We start from the raw sequence: 18,434 nt of genomic DNA on the forward strand, positions 1-18,434 counted from the left end.
ACGCTGTGACAGACTCTAGGTCCATCCACCTCACTACAAATAACTCAATTTCGTTTCTTTTTATGGCTGAGTAACATTCCATTGTATATATGTGCCACATTTTCTTTATCCATTCATCTCTCAGTGGACACTTAGGTTGCTTCCATGTCCTGGCTATTGTAAATAGAGCCACAGTGAACATTGTGGTACATGACTCTTTTTTTTTTTTTTTTTTTTTTTCCGGTACGCGGGCCTCTCACTGATGTGACCTCTCCCATTGCGGAGCACAGGCTCCGGACGCACAGGTCCAGCGGCCATGGCTCACGGGCCCAGCCGCTCTGTGGCATGTGGGATCCTCCCGGACCGGGGCACGAACCTGTGTCCCCCGCATCGGCAGGCGGACTCTCAACCACTGCGCCACCAGGGAAGCCCCGTGACTCTTTTTGAATTATGGTTTTCTCAGGGTATATGCCCAGTAGTGGGATTGCTGGGTCATATGGTCGTTCTATTTTTAGTTTTTTAAGGAACCTCCATACTCTTCTCCATAGTGGCTGTATCAATTTACTTTCCCACCAACAGTGCAAGAGGGTCCCCTTTTCTCCACACCCTCTCCATCATTTATTGTTTGTAGATTTTTTGATGATGGCCATTCTGACTGATGTGAGGTGATACCTCATTGTAGTTTTGATTTGCATTTCTCTAATGATTAGTGATGTTGAGCATCCTTTCATGTGTTTGTTGGCAATCTGTATATCTTCTTTGGAGAAATGCTTAGACCACTATTCTTCTCATTCATCCACAACTGGTTTTAATCACCATCTAGATGTGAAAGCTTCCCAAATCTGTATCTGCAGCCTTGACCTTTCTCCCAAGTGCCTGCTGGCCATCTCCACCTGAATGTCCCACAGGCTTGTAACACTGGAATTTATGAATTCCCTGCCTCTTAAACCTGTTCCTCTTTCTGTGATCCTTATCTCCTCTGGTGACACCACCACACACATACTCACTCCACCAAACCAGAAACTTTAGTCACGCTCCCTTGTGTCTTTTATCCTGTCTAGCGAATCACCAAGCCCTTCCTGTATTGCCTCACAAATATTTCTTGACTTTGTGTCTACCACCACTGCACGTCACTAAATTATCTCTGCCCTTGTTGAGGGCTTTCAGCATTTCTCATTGGGATGATTGCAGTTAAATCCTAGTTGGTCTCCCTGCCTTTCTCACCCCCTGACATTCATCCTTCATGAGCTAGGTCACAACACTGGTTTAAAACCCTTCAGGGACTCCCTCTGCCTTTGCTAAGGCTTGCACACGCTCACTGAGAGCGTGCTGCTGGGGTAAGCTTGAGGGAGGGGGTCAGGGTGGTTGGACTCTGGCAGAACCGTCTGGCTGAGCTCTTCGACATCATTATGCTTCGGCATAATATTTCACCTTTTGAAAACTTTCCATTGCCTATGCACCATCTTTTCTTTGTTGAAAAAGTTAATTAATTAATTAATTAATCTTTGGCTGCATTGGGTCTTCATTGCTGCGTGGGCTTACTCTTCGTTGCAGTGTGTGGGCTTCTCAGTGCGTGGCTTCTCTTGTTGCGGAGCATGGGCTCTAGGCACGTGGGCTTCCATAGTTGTGGCACGTAGTCTCAGTAGTTGTGGCTTGCGGGCTCTAGAGCACAGGCTCAGTAGTTGTGGTGCACGGGCTTAGTTGCTCCATGGCATGTGGGATCTTCCCGGACCAGGGGTCAAACCCATGTCCCCAGACGGATTCTTAACCACTGTGCCACCAGGGAAGTCCTACCATCTTTTCTTGCTATTCCTCATTTGCACTTCTTCTTCAGTGCATTTGCCCATGCTGTTACCCCAAAGTGCCCAATTCCTGCCAGTCACTAAGAAGTAGCTCAGATCTCATGTCCTCTAGGAAGTCTTCTTATCAGTCACATCTTTATTAATTTATTCACTGAGATTTATGGAACATCTGCATTGTCTCAGGCAGCCAACAGCATCCCAAAAGGTGGAAGATGGGAACGTACCTGAGTGAGTTAGAGCAGTGCTCCTTAGACTTTCTGTGATGGTGGACCAATTGAGTTGTTCTTTGTTTTTGCTCTATCACGGACCAATAAGTGGTCCTGTTGCACATGATTAAGATACAGTTTGCACCAAGTGTGACTCACCACACTAATTCAACAACATCCAAACTGGTGTATACCTTGTTCAACAAGTATCACATACTTGGATGTCCCTGCAATGTCAAATTGCCATAAACATTTCTAAGTACTTACACCTGATTTCTGGACTTACCTTGGACCAGAATGGTAATAAACCATTTGGACACCAGCACCAGTCCACAGGCCAGCTTTGAGTAGCGTTGTACTAGAGGGTTTGCCGCAGATGCTGTGGTAGAAGAGGAGACAGTTATATCGGGGGCTCAGAAGAGACTAGACAGAGCTGTAAGATGAGCATAACCCTGTTAGAGGAGGGCAAAATTTAACAAAAATGAGATCTGCTTACCAGCCAGGTGAACGAGGCTTTTTAGCCATGAGGGGAAGGTGGAGCATGAAGAGAGAGGGAAGGTGGAGTAGGCTGGGACTGCAAAGGCTAGGGTAGTAGGAGCATAGTGAACAGGGGCTGCTGAAAGGGAAGCAGTGAGGCTGCAGTGTCAGCAGGGGTTGATTTTATTTACTCAGCAAATACTTTCCAAGAAACACCTATGTGCCAGACCCTTCCTAGGCACTGGAATTAGAAGCCAAGCAGAGACAGTTTTGGCTCTAGTAGAGCTTAGAGGGGTTGCTAAGAGTAGCCAAGGAGTTAGACTTTAACTGCAGGCAGTCTTTGAAGGATTTTGAGCTGGAACATGGCATGCTCAATTTAATCCTTGGAAAAATGACCCTGGTGGATTGGGGGAAATGGATTTGGGGAAATGGATGGCTATTGAGTCAGGAAAGTTAATTGAGAAGTCATTATAGTAATCTAGGTAAGAGATGATAAAGGTCAGAAAGTAGCAGTCAGAGGTTGGGGGAAGAAATGGGGGTGAGGGAAAGAGAAGGGACTTTTAGGAGGAGTATTATTAGGGTGATATAAATCACAGGTCTGGAGGGGTCAGTGGAGTTTAGGATGGCTTTCTGTTTCTGACTTGTAAGAAGGTTGGTGGTCCAATTCATTGGAAGAGGGAGAGATTGGAGGAGTAGTAAGTAAAGCATCTGAGGACGTCACACAGTTAGGTACCCTTCTCCGTACTCCTGCAGTGTGCTGTGCTAAAGTGTATCATAGCATTGTTTAATGGTTTCTGAGCTTGCGAGCTCCTTGAGAACGTGTGCCCACTTTTCTACCCTAAACACTTGGCGCAGGGCCTCACATGGAACGGGCTCCACAAATGATTCTTAAGCTGAACAGGAAGTCTTCATTTTTTATTACTGCCATAACAAATTATCACACGCTGAGTGGATTAAAACAGCACAAATTTATTATCTCATAGTTCTGTAGGTCAGAAGTCCAGGTTGGCAAGGGTGATCACTCTGCTCTGTGTTTCAAAGGTGCTGGCCATCTTGGCTCTTATCAGAGGCTTCTAGAAAGAATCCATTTCCAAGCTCATTCAGGTTGCTGGCAGAATTCAGTTCCTTGTGGTTTCAGGACTGAGGTCCATGTGTCTGTCCTTGCTGGCTGTCAGCAAGAGCTGCCTAAGCTCTTAGGGGAGTTCTTTCCAGTCCTTGAATGTGGGCTGCTACATCTGAGAGCCACCGACAGTGCACTGAATCCTTCTGCGTCCAATCTCTCTGTCTTCCTCTCTTCTTCCAACCAGAGACAGTTGTCTGCTTGAAACGGCTCATGTGATTACATTGTGCCCACCTGGATAATCCACGATAATCTCCCTACTTTAAGGTCTGTAACCTTAATTAGATCTATAGAGTCCCTTAGAGATTCCAAGGATTAAGGCATGGACATTTCGGAGGGGCTGGGGAAGGTGGGAGCATTGTTTTGCCAACCCTATTAGGAATTATCCACCAAGTTGTGTGGAGGTTACCATCATGTTTCTTAATTATTTGTAAATTCCAGCACCTCCCATTTGTATAGGAGAGCACAAGGAGACTAAGGCTGGCCCAGTGTCAGAAGGAAACGGGAGCAGAGAGAGATCACAGTCCTTCAGTGTCTACTCTTTCTTCCAATCATCCATCTTTTTATCTATCCCATCCATCCATCTATCCATCTATCCCATCCATCCCATCCAGTCATCCTTTCAATCTGTTATTTACTAATGAACACTTGAATACCTGCTTTGTTTTAAGAGTGTATGCTAGGTTGGGAAATGAGGACGTGAGTGAGCTACAAAGATAAATGACACCTGATTTCTGTCAGCCGGTTTTCAGTATATTGATGTCTACATCAAATTTTTATAAATCCATACCATCTACTGGTGAGTTTGACCTGTTTTGATAATGTGCTCTTCCCTGCTTAGTGAATCTTTTTTTAGCAGGCTTTAGCTTCAAACCCTATACCAAGGACTCAGTAAATGTACGTGATTATGGTCATGACTGCTTGGCTCACTCCCTTTTATGCGTGGCCATAAAGTTTGGGAAACATTAATAAATATAGATGATTGTTGTGTTAATTTTTAACTTAAGATAAGTAACCACTGTTACCAATATCTTACCAACCTTTCCAGAGATACGGAAGTATTTATTCTGTACCTGGCGTTAATTATGGTTTTTAGTGATTATTCCATAGCAGCTTTGAAAAAGCTACTTCATTCCTTTTTTTTTTTTTTTTTTTCTTTCAATACGCGGGCCTCTCACTGTTGTGGCCTCTTCCGTTGCGGAGCACAGGCTCCAGATGCGCAGGCTCAGCGGCCATGGCTCACAGGCCCAGCCGCTCCGCGGCATGCGGGATCCTCCTGGACCGGGGCACGAACCCCTGTCCCCTGCATCAGCAGGCGGACTCTCAACCACTGCACCACCAGGGAAGCCCTACTTCATTCCTTTTTATATCTACATAGTGTTTCCTGGTATGAGTATGGCAGTTTTTTTAACAGGTCTCACATCGGTGGACATTGGTTAGTTTCCACTTCTTTTGCTATTAAAAATTGTAAAAACTCTTCTATGTGTACCTTTCACACAAGTGTTCAACATATACCTAGAATATTTGCATTGCAACAGATATTGCCAAATCACTCTGACAGAGGTTGTACCAGTCTAAATTCCCACCGGCAATGTACAAGGGTGCCTGTTTTGCTGTACCTTGGCCAGCAAAGTATGTTATCAGACTTTATTTGATAAAGTAAAAATGGTATTTCACTCTAACTTTGAACTTGTTATATTGCTGAGTGAGGTTGGATGTGTTTTTTAGAGTTATTTCTATTTCCTTTTCTATAAATTATTCATATATTTTATCCATTTCTCTGTCAGGTTGTTGGCTTTTTTCTTATTAATTTGCTGGCATAAGCTGGGACAAAGTGAGAGACTGGCATGGACATATATACACTACCAAATGTAAAATCGATAGCTAGTGGGAAGCAGCCACATAGCACAGGGAGATCAGCTCAGCTGCTTTGTGACCACCTAGAGGGGTGGGATAGGGAGGGTGGGAGGAAGAGAGACGCAAGAGGAAAGAGATGTGGGGATATATGTATATGTATAGCTGATTCACTTTGTTATAAAGCAGAAACTAACACACCATTGTAAAGCAATTATACTCCAATAACGATGTTAAAAAAAAGTTGCTGGCAGTCTTCATATATTGAGGAAATTAGCCCTTTGGGAGATGAGATGCATCTATTTTTCTTTCTGTTTGACTTGTTTTTTGTTTTTGGTTTTTTTTTGTGGTACGCGGGCCTCTCACTGTTGTGGCCTCTCCCGTTGCGGAGCACAGGCTCTGGAGGCGCAGGCTCAGCGGCCATGGCTCACGGGCCCAGCCGCTCCGCGGTATGTGGGATCTTCCCGGACCAGGGCACGAGCCCGTGTCCCCTGCATCGGCAGGCGGACTCTCAACCACTGCGCCACCAGGGAAGCCCTTGACTTGTTTTTTGATTTTGTATATAATTAGGCTTTTGACATGCACAAATATTTAATTTTAGGTGGGTTTTACATCTTTACAAACTTCCAACTGTCACGGTTGGAAAGGCCTTCCTCATTTCAGTATTATAAAATAATTATCTCAGGTTCACCAAGTATTTTTTTAACTTTTTATTTTGAAATAACTGTAGATTCACAGAATTAGTGCAGAGAGATCTTGTGTACCCTTTACTGAGTTTCCCTCAATCACCAGGTATTTTTATAGTTTCATTTTTTTATGTTTCAAATTTTGATGCATCTGAGATTTATTTTGGTATGAGCTGTGGATTCCAATTTCTTTCTTTCCAATTGGTTACCCATTTGTCTAACTTCATTTACTGAATCATCTATATTTCCTCCAGTAATTGAAAATGCATACATAGCAATCATGTGCTAATAAGTTCCCACATATACTGGTTAATCTTTCAAATTTTTAAAGTATCACAACTTGAAGAGAAACTGAACTGTCACTGTATATTTTTCCAAGAGCTACATGTTGGGATGACCAGAGCTGGCCTTGTTTCAGAATCCTGTTATGGTATAATTTGGCCTGTTTGTCTAGAATTAACTTTGTAGTGCTGTGGGCTGTGCTGGGATTCACGTGAATAACATTCACTCCGTGGCCTCCAGGAGTTCATCTTAGCTTATTGATCCCAATCTGTTGAAGTGAGGCCTTTAGACTGTGTAGTGCTTAAGGTTAATCATGCAGTTAACTTCACAAGACCTTTCTGAGGGGTGTATATTACCTCCATTTTGTAGATAGGAAATAGTGACTCAGATTAAAATTGCCCAGACCTCAGGTCTAGAGCAAGTTGTCAGAGCTCAGACAGCTTCTGGACTTATGATTAGTATTATCCCACACTGTTCCAGGACATGCCTCAGACCTGCCCGAGGTGTCTCTTTACTCCATGGATCTGAGATAAAAACCGACATAACTTCTAGGCTGCAACATAACTCCGTTTTTCCATCTCTGCCTTAGCAAACCTAAATCACCGTTTTTAGTTCTTGCTTTCCAGTGAAAAGACTAAGCAAAGACAGATAACTTTTCCAGGGTTTTTCTGATTTCTTTCTGAGCGATGCTAAAGGAAAAATGAAATACTCATCTGCTTATTTAGTTATCTGAATTTAAGGAGTAGATTTAGATAATTCTTAAATTCTTTCTCAGCTCTGTGATTCGATATATGTTTTTTATCTGGCTAGTATTTTCCATAGTTTTATGTGCCTATATAGGAGGGAGTGAACAAAAGCATTTAAAGAATGACAAGTATTTCCATGTGGGTTGTTTAGAGGGAAAACATGCTAGAAATTCTTTAATCCAATTAAAATCACAACTGTTACGGGAAGTCCTGTAGGCTGGTTATTGTATAATATAATAGGAGTCTTGATTTCAGTTCATTACAGTAGCTTGCTAGCATATATTTAAAGGCCACCCTTTAAAACTGTCTGTGTGCTTTGAGTTTAAGGTTATCAATTCACACACCCTGTACGGTCCACTTACAATTTCTGTTAGCTGCAGTGTAGTCCATGTGATGCTTTTCATGGGATAGGGATTTTAGGAGAAGTAAAGCAGGTGAGTCTCCAGCGCTGAATTTTCCACTTAATGTTAAGAATGATCACTGTAGGGCTTCCCTGGTGGTGCAGTGGTTGAGAGTCCGCCTGCCGATGCAGGGGACACGGGTTCGTGCCCCGGTCCGGGAAGATCCCACATGCTATGGAGCGGCTGGGCCCGTGAGCCATGGCCGCTGAGCCTGCGCGTCTGGAGCCTGTGCTCCGCAACGGGAGAGGCCACAACAGTGAGAGGCCCTCATACCGCAAAAAAAAAAAAAAAAATTATGATCACTGTAGCAAAGTAAGGTCTTCCAGATGATTTTGCCCACTTCTCTTGGAAGCCGTGTCTGTATGTGGTTGCTAAGGACAGTCCTCACACTGGCCAATTTGGATATCTAGATACATAAATCATTTCATGTGTTTGGTGGGGAGGAGTATATTCTTAGGGTCTAGTGAGCTAATACAAGGCCAGCCACACCCAAGAAACTGGCTCATAAACTAGAATCCCAAGTCATTCATTTAAAATTGGTCATATATGTAGACAAAGCCAAGATGGAGTAAATGTGCAAGTGGATAATCCTGCTCAGGAGATCCAGGTCTAGGTGAGAAGATTGTTTGGTAAAATTAAAGCAAAAATATCTAATTCTGTTCTCCTCTCTAGAGATGATTCTTTCTTTTAAAACCTTCATTCACAACACCCTTCTATGCAGGGCTGGAAAACCTAGTAAGTGCTTTGCCAACTGTGTTTTTGAGACTTTGAGGGGACCTCTGTTGTTCAGTTTGCATTCAGTTTTACATTACCTTCACTAATTTAAACAGAACTGTCACAACCTACAGGCGTACATACCTCAGAGATATCACAGGTTCAGATCCAGACCACCACAATAAAGCGAATATGGAAGTAAAGGGAGTCATATGAATATTTTCATTTCCCAGTGCATATCGAAATTATGTTTACACTATACTGTAGTCTGTTAAGTGTGTAACAGCATTATGTCTAAAAAAAATGGATGTATCTTAATTATCAAATACTTCATGGCTAAAAATGCTAACCATCATCTGAGCCTTCCGTGAGTCATAGTCTTTTTGCTGGTGGAAGGTTTTGTCTCAGTGTTGATGGCTGCTGATGGTCAGGGTGGTGGTTGCTGAAGGTTGGGTGGCAGTGGCACTTTCTTGAAATAAGACAACGATAAAGTTTGCCCCATCAGTTGACTCTTTCACGAACGATTTCTCTGTAGCACACAATTCTGGTTGATTGCATTTTATCCGCAGTAGAACTTCTTTCAAAATTGGAGCCAATGCTCTCAAACCCTGCTGCTTTATCAACTAAGTTTATGTAATTCTAAATCCTTTGTTGTCATTTCAGCAATCTTCACAGCATCATCACCAGGAGTAGATGCCATCTCAACAAACCACTTTCTTTGCTCATCTATAAGAAGCGACTCTTCAACCATGAAAGTTTTATCACGAGATTGCAGCAATTCAGTCAGATCTTCAGGCTCCACTTTTAATTCTAGTTCTCTTGCTTCTTCTACCACATCTGCAGGGACTTCTCCGCTCAAGTCTTGAACACTTTCTTGTCATCTGTGAGAACTGGAATCAACTTCTTTCAAACTCCTGTTCATGTTGATATTTTGACCTCTTCCCATGAATCACAAATGCTTTTAATGGCATATAGAATGGCGAATCCTTTTCAGAAGGTTTTCTACTTAGTTTACCCAGATCCATTAGAGGAATCACTATGACAGTTATAGCCTTATGGCATGTATTTCTTAAATACTAAGACTTGAAAGTCAAAATTACTCGCCGGTCCATGAGCTGCAGAATGGATGTTGTGTTAGGAAGCATGAAAACAACATGAATTTCATCTTACATCTCCCTTGGGTGACCAGGTGCATTGTCAATGAGCATTAATACTTTGAAAGGAATCTTTTTTTCTGAGCAGTAGGTCTTAATGGTGGGCTTAAAATATTCAGTAAATCCTGTTTTCAACAGATGGGCTGTCATCCAGGCTTTGTTTTTCCACTTATAGAACACAGGAAGAGTAGATTTAGCATAATTCTTAACAATTTTCAGAATGGTAAATGAACCGTGGGTTGACTTTAAAATCCCCAGATGCATTAAGCCCTAACAAGAGAGTCACCCTGTTCTTTGTAGCTTTGAAGCCCGGTATTGACTTCTCCTCTGTAGCTGTGAAAGTCCTGGATGGCATCATCTTCTTATATAAGGCTGTTTTGTCTCCATGGAAATCCTGTTTAGTGTAGCCACCTTCGTTGATGATCTTAGCTAGATCTTGAAAACTGGCTGCAGCTTCTGTATGAGCGCTTGCTGCTTCACCTGGTGCTTTTACAATGTGTTACGGAGACGGCTTCTTTCCTTAAACCTCATGAACCAAACTCTGCTAGCTTCAGACTTTTCTTCTGCAGCTTTCTCACCTCTCTCAGCCTTCACAGAATTAAAAAGAGGTAGAGACTTACTTTGGATTAGGCTTTGGTTTAAAGGAACGTTGTGATGGTTTGATGTTCTCTCCAGACGACTAAAACGTTCTACATATATACAATAAGGCTGTTTGGCTTTCATATCATTTATGTGTTCACTGGAGTAGCACTTTTAATTTTTTTCAGGAACTTTCCTTTGCATTCACAACTTTTGGCCAACTGGCCCAAGAGGCCCAGCTTTCAGCCTGTCTTGGCTTTCAACATGTCTTCCTCACTGAGCTTAATCACTTCTAGCTTTAAAGTGAGAGAGGTGCAATTCTTCATTTCACTGGAACACTTAGTGGCCATTGTAGGGTCATTGTATTGATAGGTTCACAATATTGCAGGGTTATACATAGGCATAATTTCAATATTGTTGTGTCTCAGGGAATAGGGAGGCCTGAGGAGAGGGAGAGAGATGGGGGAATGGCTGGTCAGTGACGTAGTCAAAACACACACAACATTTATCGATTAAGTTTGCCATCTTGGTGGGGTTCATGGCACCCCCAAATGATTACATAGTAACATCAAAGATCACTGATCACAGATCACCATAAAAAATACAGTAATAAAGAAAATGTTTGAAATATTGCAAGAATTACCAAAATGTGGCACAGAGACACGAAGTGAGCAAGTGCTGTTGGAAAAGTGGCGCTGATAGGACTTGCTCAACGCAGGGTTGTCACAAAACCTCATTTTGTAAAAAGCACAATATCTGTGAAGCAAAATAGAATATAGACTGATGAAACAAGGCATGCCTGTATTTTGATGAACTGCTAAACTGTCTTCTACAGTGGCTGCACCATTTTACAGTTCCAACAGCAACGTGTGATTGTTCCAAATTCTCCACATCCTTGCCAACGCTGTTTATTGTCTGTTTTTTTAAAATAAATTTATTTATTTTATTTATTCATTTTTGGCTGCGTTGGGTCCTCATTGCTGCGCGTGGGCTTTCTCCAGTTGCGGTGAGCGGGGGCTACTCTTCGTTGTGGTGCGTGGGCTTCTTATTGCGGTGGCTTCTCTTATTGCGGAGCACAGGTGCTAGGCGCACAGGCTTCAGTAGTTGTGGCACACAGGCTCAGTAGTTGTAGCTCACGGGCTCCAGAGCGCAGGCTCAGTAGTTGTGACGCACGGGCTTAGCTGCTCTGCAGCATGTGGGATCTTCCCGGACCAGGGATCAAACCCGTGTCCCCTGCATTGGCAGGCGGATTCTCAACCACTGCGCCACCAGGGAAGTCCTTGTCTGTCTTTTCGATGATAGCCATCCGAGTGGGTGCTTGTCTGGTCCACTTCGGAATCCCAGCATAGGGCCTGCTATGGTGTTGATAAATGTTGGTTGATTCCCTAAGTATGTTTTGCCATCTTGCTCATCTTAGGACCCTCCACATCGGAAAGCTGTGTGCTGCAGTAAACAAGCATAGACTAGGGTCCTGTTGAACTCTGAATACCTGCTCTGCAACATAGTAACTGTGTGATCAGGAACAAATTACTTAACGTCTCTCCAGCTTCAGTTTCCTTATCTGTGACCTGAAGATTATGATACCTTTTGCCTAGGGTTGGTGTGAGGTTTAAGTAGATAATGTGAGTGAAACATCTAGCACAGGACGTGACCCAGAGCCCTTGATAAGTGGACACTGTTGTTATTCTGTTGTTATTCTCTTGGATAACTTGGGTAGCAGCTTGCCCTACTCCCTTGCCTCAGGACGAGGCAACAGTTGATTTCAGATGTGCCTAGTTGCACTGCCTGTGGTATGCCGGGTCAGCTCCCTTTCTTTCTTCAAGAAAACTCCCTACAAATCTCCTCACAGGATCTGTTAACACCTCTTCAGTTTTTGAGTAAAACTAATGAGGTCTAATGAGATAGCTGACTGTCATTTGTGGTTTTGCTTCTTCCTTGGGAATTTCTGCTTAAGGTTTAACCGACCCATTTCACAGATTTGCTTGCTTCTATTAATTCATTATTAAAAGGGCATTCCTTTCAGAGGTACCAGTTTTTAAAACTTTAATAAAAGCAGCTTTTTAACTGCAAAAATCCCTGATAAGGAGGATTCCAGGTTGGCACGGGTTGATTTGGGCAACTGAGAAAAGTCTTTCCGACCTTTGTCAGAGAAGTTGCTTAGCAGAACTTGTTGCCATCTTGCTTTTGAACCTCTTGGTTAATTTATGAAAACAAAGGAACTGCTTTCATCTGAGACACACAGTGGCTGAGTTCCCGTGGCAGGAAGTGTTTGTCCTTACAAATCTCATACACAGTGGTCACAAGGGAGACCTTGGTATTTTGTTTTACTTGTTCGTGCTTTATGGTGATTTCACAATTGTTTCAGTGTTTTTACCTGAGAGCTATAATAAATAAATAAGACACACTTGCCCTTAGGGATAGTCATTATTCAGCTTCAGTCTAACTATCCGGTTTTATCTGCCTCTTCCCCTCTTCACAAATCCTTGTGTACTATACAACTAGACTAATGGTTTTTTAACAAGCAGCCTCTGAAATTTCTAAGTCCCCATTTCTGTTAGTAGAAAAAATGTGATAGGAGCAAAACCAAACAGCTGATAACTTTTGAGGTTAAGAGGGGAGGGGAGAGGACAGGTGGGAAATAGCTTACTGGAGAGAGAGAGAGAGAGGGAGAGAAAGATTTTAACGTTAGAGTAGTAGGGAGTGGTGGGAAGTAAACTGGAATCAGATAACGGAGCTGAGAACTTGGAACTTGATGTGATTTATAATGGAGTGTCACTGTAGGTTCTTGAGGAGGGAGAAAATATAATAAAAGTGGTATTTGAGGCTGATTTTTTTTCTGGTAATAATATCAACCCTAAGCATGAATCTAAAGGAAATAAGCATGGAGGCAGGCGTTGTCCCAGCCTGGGTGCAGTAATACAGGGTGAAGTGGAGTTTTGGTTGTTAGCATGAAAACGGTGGAGAAAGGTTTCATCTAAAAAAAAAAAATCAAATTAATTTGTAGCAGTTTGCAAGTTAGAGATGAAAGAGCAGAGTCAAAGATGAGTCTGGTGTTCTATATAGGAAGAAAAGTCAAGCCATTAACATTGGTGTAGGTATTGGATAAAGAAGCCAACTGGTGGAAAGTAGAAGTTGGGCAAGATGAGTTCCTTTGGGGATTAGTTAGGTTTTCTGTGACAGTGGTATGTCCGAGTTATAATGTTTATGGGCAGTTGCCAATAGCGGCCTCTGGCATACATGAAAGGTTAGCTCAGAGTGTAGATTTGAAAGTCGTTACCATAGTAGTAAGAGCAGGCAGATAACAGGAAAATCCCACAGATTGAGAAAGAAAGCCCCAGTGCAGGAGCGTGAAGAAAGGAACCAGCAGAACAAAATGATAAAGAGCTGACGGATGGAAAGGCACGAGGCCAGTTAGAAAAGTGCTATGTTCTGACAGCCGAGGTTAGGCTTTCAGGAAGGAAGGAAGAAGTCAGAATTGTGGGATGGCAGGGAAATCAGCATAGATAAGAACTCAGGAAAAGCCTTTGGGTATAGCAAAAGGGGGGTCTCTAACTTTGTGTGTGGCTCCTGTGAGCAAGGACACCTTTAACCAAGAGGGGTGGTTGTTTGAGAACAGTCACACCCTCCCTCAAGCACCCTTTAGAGACAGTGGGGTCCAGAATCTCCACCGTGATGAATCGCAGTATGTCAGATCTACTCAAGAACAGTCCCTCTCTCTTATTTCATTATCATAGGCCTAGCCCTTATTTTTTCCATTTGGATTGTGTCCCAGCATGGCCAGGGGCTTGTCGCTGTTGTTATTGATTTACCAACACAGGCCACCACAGTTAAACTTTCTCCTATCACAACACATGTCTTATGATGAAAATTCAATATATACCAGACAATAAGTTTGGCTCTCTGTTGTCAAACGTATTGGCAAGGCTCTTTTTGCTACTTTATGCTCTTTCCTTTTAAGTTTTTATTTATGTTTCTCATTTTTCCTTTTTTCCTAGAACTTGTCTTGGATTAAGATTGAGATTAGATAAATAGAGAAGCATTCTTAGAAGAGAATAAAGAAGAGCTAGGGTCATTGGAAGGGTAGGTTGACAGTTGTGGCTGGGAAGGGATTTTACAGAGTAATGAAAAGAGGCTGCACTGTTACTATCCTCAGCATTACGAGAATTCTGTGAACGATGTTTGACTGAGAGGTGTAAGAGCAACACAGTTAATAAAAGCATGAGTCAAGGTTATATTCCTAAATTTTATTTGGAGGAATCACAGACTCTACAGCTCAGAATTAGCTAAAGCTAATTTAACTATACTAGCTTCTATACTATATAATACATAATATTTCCAAACACAACTTCTGACCTTAAATGCTATTTCTCCCCAACCAGCAATTCTCAATTCTGCATTTCAGTATCTTCCCTCAGAAGTGAATTTCAAGTTTTTAAGTCTGTCAGAACTGGTGGTAGCACCTGGTACCCCAAAGGTGGAGCCTGGCCTCCTTCCATGCGACACTGAGACACCAGTAGGCACGTTGAGGTTTCTGTTTAATTTCACATCGCAACAGGGTGCGGTGGACACCACGACGCCCGCTGACACAGCACTCTACTCAGACATTCATCAAACACTACACGTCTCACAGGATCAAGAATTTGGCAACTGACAGTCGTCTGTATTAACTTTCATAAAAACAGGCTTATCTTTTCTTATTCCTGGACATATGGCAGTTCTAGAAGATGGTGCTGCACACGCTGTGGTTTATTTGTCCAGGGAATTCCTTCAAGCCACGAGGATTTCATTAAAAGGTCAAAATTCAAATGAGTGAAATGCAAGTAATCTTATTTCTAGAGTTAAAAAGAAAAAAAAAAGTACAGCTGACCTTTAATGAAAACACATTCCTCAAGTTTTTCAGAATCAAATCCCATTAAAGGAAATCTTTTGAGATGATCAAGTACAGCCTCTCAGTAAAAGGCAAAAAGCATAAATAAATCCAGTTAAACTGTAAGTAATTGAGAAGTTGACCTTGTCATGTGAGATGTTTACAGATAAATATGGCTTATTTCCTTATGCTTTAACTTAATTTGAAGCTGAGAAAATTGGATCTTCCTGCTAGCCAGTGCAACAAAATGTAAACATCAGCTCTGATCATTTACTTGATTGATTGATTGATTAATACCATGGATTTTTTTTTTGCCTCCCCTCCCCTGGTTTAGTTCTGTATGAGATATAAATTTGCATAAGACACCCCTCCCACCCTACTACTCCACAAGAACTTACAAGAGTTTTAAGTGATGCAAAACATGTCTATAGGGCTTCCCTGGTGGCGCAGTGGTTGAGAGCCCTCCTGCCGATGCAGGGGACACGGGTTTGTGCCCCGGTCCGGGAAGATCCCACATGCCCCGGAGCGGCTAGGCCCGTGAGCCCTGGCCACTGAGCCTGCGTGTCCGGAGCCTCCGCAACGGGAGAGGCCACAACAGTGAGAGGCACGCGTACCGCAAAAAACAAAACAAAACAAAACAAAAAACATGACTACAAATAAAATTAAATGCAGTGTGATGACTACCAAATATAGAGTGTCAAAATAATTGACAACCAGTTTGGCGTGAATGTCCAACCCACCAGATAGAATGCCACCCGTGAAAAACTGACCTGGACATCCCAATGCACAAGAGCGAAACACTAGTACTGGTTATATATACTGTGCTGTAGGATTGCATATAATTTGGATAATTCCATAATTGATTCAGCTGAATAGTAGTATATGATAATGGGCTAATCTATCGTCAGTTTTGGACAGAACAATATTTCTAACATCATTAATTCCTTACAGAATCTCTTTAAGCAGATGTTTAGATACGCAGTAGACAATAGCTAAGAAGTAGGCTTAGAAAAACTCATATATGTGAAAAGCCTGGAATGAATGGATGAATTCATCTTCTCTCTTCCCCTTCAGAAGGGGTTCTAATGTCACTGTCTTCACCCATGAGTGTGAAACGAAGGCGTGTATTAAGTATTAATACATAGCAGAGCGAAAATCCTAGGGGCACTGCCCCAGACTGGACCATCCTGCTTCTGTTGTTCTGTCCCAAAACATTTTCCTTCATACTGTAAGAAATGCTTTATTTCATTTTCTTAAGTACCTAAAACACTCACTTAAAAATCCATTTGTGTTAACAAGCAGTGTTTCCCTACCTGTAATTGAAGGACCCCTGGAATGATATGATCACCTTCTGGGGAGGCCCTAGAAATAGGCCTTTCCAACAAGTATCTCAGGAAAAGTCTAATGCACATTAGAGTTTAAGAATTACTCTCTTGTGCTCGCTTCGGCAGCACATATACTAAAAATTGGAACAATACAGAGAAGATTAGCATGGCCCCTGCACAAGGATGACATGCAAATTTGTGAAGCATTCCATATTTTTTAATTGCAATCATTGTTGCTTTTGTTGTGGTCATCCATTTACAGTGCTTGGTGTCAGTTGATTTATCTCTTGTAAAAATAAAATACAGTGTGTGTGAAAAAAAATTACTCTTGTTCTGAATAGTGATGAAATTCTTTTCTTTCCTGTATCTAGCCAATATGAGTTGCAATTTAATGAATTGACTTTTTGTCTGTCTGTTTGGGGGACTAGGTAGTTGTGTACTTGGAACATTTTTGGTGGGGTTGAGGCCTTGGTAGATAGGGGATTTAGGGCTGAATGAGATCTCTGGGTATAAGGTATACCCAAATACATCTCATATACTCAGGTTGTATTCTCACTTTTAAAGTGTCGTTAAGTATCTATACCAAGATTCACTCCACCTTAAAGGTGTATGCCATTCCCAAGGGACACCTTTAAGGTGCCTGTCTCCGCTCACCAGTTGAGTGTGAGGCCTCCATCATCAGAGTCTCTCTATTGTTCCCTTCTCGAGCTGGAGAAGGGAAAGATTAGGATTAGTCCATTTGCTTCTCTTCAGACTCGGGGGTGCTTGTGCAAGTTCTCAGGCTCTTTTGCAGCAGCAGTGCAGCTGGGGAAGAGGCTGTGTTGGGTTAGGAGCTCTGCCGTCCTATGCATGCTACTCTGCTCCAGAGCCTCTCCTGGGCCACAGATTTTTTGAAATTTAGAACATTCGTCTGTGTCCCTTCCTTATTTGGTTCCTTCTGTGAAGTTTTGTGGCTATTTATTTATTTACGATTCATATTACTTTTTTTTTTTTTTCATTATTTGGAGGGAGGTTCTACCAGGCAACTTTATTCTGCAGGTTTCTGACTGTTGCTTCTTTATGTTTTTCCATGGCTTCTCTTTCTGTTTTATAAACACGGGTGTTCACCGAGAAGGTGCCCTTTGCCGTGTTTCCTCCTGCATTATTTATCACAGAAATGTATTCTGCTCCCATGTTATCAGCTCTCTTTATTTATAGTTGATGATGACCTTAATCCTGAGCTCTGATTCTGGGTGTTTCTCCGAGCTGGCTGAACATTTTCACTTACTGTGTTAGTTTGCTAGTGCTGCTGTAACAAAGTTCCACAAACTGGGTGGTTTAAATAACAGAAATTTATTGTCGCACAATTCGGAAGCCTAGAAATTCAAAAGCAATGGGTTGGCAGGGTCAGTCCCTGCTGAGGTTGTGACAGAAGGGTCTGTTCCAGGCCTTTCTCCTTCATTGGTAAATGGTCATCTTCATGTTAGGTTCTTATATGCATGTCTATGTCCAAATTTCCCCTTTTTATAAGGACATCAGTCATATTGGGTTAGGGCCCACCCTAATGATATCGTTTTAACTTGATTACCTCTACAAAGACCCTATTTCCAAATAAGGTCACATCTGAGTATTGGAGGTTAGGATTTCAACATATGAATTTTCAGGGTCACAGTTCAACCCGTAACACTTGATTGTTCACTTCATGCCATAAATATTTTCTGCTACGTGCCAGGCAGTGGTCTAGGCGCTTGGGAACACAAGGATAATTAGGCCTAATCTCTTCCTCTTGATGAGCGAAAAGATAAGAATTAATAAACAGGCATTTTCAATACTGTGCAATAAGTGTTATCATAGATGAGATGAATTGTTATGAGAACACCTTAGTGGTACACCTCAGCCCGACTGATTGAATCAGGGGTGGCATCTCAGAGGAAGCAATGCTTATGCTGGATTCTTCCCAACAGAATGCAATCGCTGCATTGTCTTTCTCCCTGCTTCCAAACCACACCCTCAGTCACCCAGCCCTGGACTCTGCTACCCAGATAATCTTTTCAAGCACCACTTTGATTAAGATATTTCTCAGTTGAGAAACCTGTAATGACTCTTACTTTGTCAACAGAGTTAAGTCTAAAAAATTCTTTCGCTTGGCTTTTGGGTCGTCCACAGTCAAGTACCAACCCTGGAATCTACCTTTCCTGTGTTGACCTTTCTATTGTTCCCCTCTTTCACTCTGTGCATTATCAAAACAGACTAACAAACATTC

At 42.2% G+C, this 18,434-nt stretch overlaps 1 non-coding gene across 1 annotated transcript; it reads left to right on the forward strand.

The window, feature by feature from the left end:
* The first annotated feature begins 16,302 nt into the window (after positions 1-16,302).
* LOC117203436 (U6 spliceosomal RNA) lies at positions 16,303-16,410 on the forward strand. The gene has a single exon (XR_004486185.1). It is a non-coding gene; the product is annotated as a U6 spliceosomal RNA (small nuclear RNA).
* Positions 16,411-18,434: the final 2,024 nt, after the last annotated feature.

This window comes from Orcinus orca, chromosome 3 (genome assembly GCF_937001465.1).
Source record: "Orcinus orca chromosome 3, mOrcOrc1.1, whole genome shotgun sequence".
NCBI lineage: Eukaryota > Metazoa > Chordata > Mammalia > Artiodactyla > Delphinidae > Orcinus > Orcinus orca.